This window comes from Bos grunniens, chromosome 8 (assembly GCF_055505025.1).
Source record: "Bos grunniens cultivar Pamir isolate PY7600 chromosome 8, Bosgru_T2T1.0, whole genome shotgun sequence".
Classification (NCBI taxonomy): Eukaryota; Metazoa; Chordata; class Mammalia; order Artiodactyla; family Bovidae; genus Bos; species Bos grunniens.
Window position 1 is genome coordinate 83591704 of NC_141172.1, and position 2583 is coordinate 83594286.

Genomic DNA, 2583 nt, shown 5'->3' on the forward strand with positions numbered 1-2583 from the left:
TTAAATATCCATGAATAGGTAATAGCCTAAAATAAACTATGTTACATCAATACCACGCAGGCAGTAAAAATAATAAACCAAAATATGTAAGCATACATATTACTTAAACATGCTGAAAAACAGTGAGTCACAGTTGCTGATAGTAATTTATACTATATGCAAAATATTATTTTCAAGTGATTAGAAAATATACATATATATACTAAGTTTATGTTTAAGCAATTTTGTACTTAATTTAGAAGGCTACCCACCAAACAATGGCTACCACCAAAGATTAGGATATGATGGGGAAAGTGTGAAGGAACAGATTTTTATTTACTTCATATTACTGTTTTGGTTATTTTTGAGTATGTCATTAACTTTATCAAGTTTCCCTGGTGGCTCAGAAAGTAAAGAATCTGTCTGGAATATGGGAGACCCAGGTTTGATCCCTGGGTAGGGAAGATCCCCTGGAGGAGGGAATGGCTACCCATACCAGTACTCTTGCTTGGAGAATTCCATGGACAGAGGAGCCTGGCAAGCTACAGTCCATGAAGTCACAAAGAGTCGGACATGACAAGAGAAAAATAAATACTATATATCCTGCACACCACCTTCCTAATGGAAAAGTTCTGGAAGTACCATTTCTGTATTAAAAAAAAAAATCCAGTGGTTCCTTACTCCCAGTGGTTTCTGTTCAGGCTTTTCACTGGGGCACCATGATCTTACCTACAATTCCTGCTCTTGACCTTTTCTTTACTCTTACAAAACTCGAACTCCAAATTATATCACATTCTTAGATACTGCTGAGAAACAAAACTTTTGGCTGACATAACTGCTTTCCAGTTTCAGGCCCTTTCTCTTAAGTACTCTAGCACTACTTAGCATAAATGTACTCTGCTCTATGGGAATTTACCAATCCACCTTTTTCAAAATTAAATATTCCCAGTCCCCAGAATCTGTTCCTCTCCTACACATCAAGGTTTATTTATATTGCATGTCTCTCCAATTCAACTGTAAACTTGTTGCTGGCAGAAGCATTTCACTAACCTCTTACTATTTTATGTCTTACTGTGTGCTTACACAGCATAGGTGCTCAAAAATATTTAAACGAATCCCTTTGTCAGCATCCTTAGTGATACTCCTCCCAATTGATCTTCCAATCTATCCCACTCCATGGGCTTCTCTTGGCAAGAATGATTAAGAGGGTTGGCTTTGGAATGTGACGGTTTTGGTGCCACAACTTAATATGTGGCTTATAGGAAAAGTTATTCAACCTTTAAACTTCAATTCCATCATCTGTAAAATAAAAGTTGTAAATACTCGCAATGCTAAATCACAGCAATTACTTAACATCTATGGAAACTATTACTACTTCTTCGTTCACAAATGCTACTCTTACTGCCTTTGCCCAGTCACTAAATCATCTTTCCAAAAATAATTAGAAAAATAAATAAATAAATAAATAAATAGAGTGCAATCTACATTGAGGTGCCTCCTGTTCCCTATAATTCACTCTTTAATAATCACTTATGAAAAGGATATTTTGTCCACTATTTTACCGATAATTTTTAAAAGCTCATCTTATTTACTAAAATCCCTAAATCAACTGCTTTGCCTCTAGTTTCATCCTGCCTTTCTTCTCAGCAACTCCTGAATGAATGCAAAAACTAATACTGTCCCACCTAAAAAAAACCCTCATCTTCCTTCATGTATTCATTTCAAACACCACTTCACTAAAGAAGAAAATCATAAATTCATAAGGCTGGAAGTTAAACATCGTCTCCCACTTGCTCCTCACACGAAGCTACAGTGAATACAGCAATTCCTCATCTCCTGAATCACACACAACGTAAAATCCTGCTATACATTATACTACAGTCCTCTGCACCTACTCCTCCAGTTACTATTCATTTTCAGGGCCAAAACCACTGCAGTTCTTGAGAAGCCTTCTTCTCCCACCGAAGAACTGGTCCTCATCTGGGCCCCTGAATTATTGTATTAAAGACTGTTATACGGGAGACGCCGCGCTTACTTACCAGCAATACCCAGACACCCAGCAATACATGCTCATTATGGGAACCTAAGACTTGATTTGTTCTTATGAATACCTAGACTTTCAAGTAATTTCATCCACCTTCTGAACTTCTCCAGTGAGCTTGATCACACCAAATTCTCTGAGTCACTCAACGGCGCAAGTGTTAGTTACCAGTATCCCAGGCTGAAGCTGAGTAACTTGCAAGGTTTGTAACGCTCGGTCAAACCGCTGAGCCAGGACTGGTATCTGGTTGGATTCTTTCGCCCCATTTAGACCGTCTCCCAATCTTTTCCTTGGAAACGGATATGCACGTACTAACCCACGGCCCCCAATAAACATTAAAAAAAAATTCTTGTGAACCAGAGGGGACCATGGGTCCCCGTGGGCAGCAAGGGGCGTATCTGAGGGGCCCGTGGGCAGGACAAGGTGACCTGAGGAGCCCCACGGGCAAGACAGGGAGTACCTGAGGGGCCCCACGAGCAGGGCCGAGCGTACCTTAGCGGCCTGCAGGACGGCGTAGCTCTGAAAGAAACCAGTCTATGTCTTGGCCGGGTGATGCAATGTCC

General features: G+C 40.1%; 1 protein-coding gene across 3 annotated transcripts in view; it reads right to left on the reverse strand.

Moving 5' to 3' along the window:
* IARS1 (isoleucyl-tRNA synthetase 1) overlaps positions 1 to 2579 on the reverse strand; it is an 81214-nt gene extending 78635 nt beyond the window's left edge. For 2 of the 3 annotated variants that reach the window (XM_086315585.1, XM_086315583.1), the window contains exon 1: positions 2513 to 2579. The gene's annotated coding sequence lies outside the window, so the exon portion shown is untranslated. Of the gene's footprint in view, positions 1 to 2480 lie in introns of all 3 variants that reach the window. The other variant, XM_086315584.1, reaches the window with a different exon arrangement.
* Between the last annotated feature and the right edge of the window lie 4 nt (positions 2580 to 2583).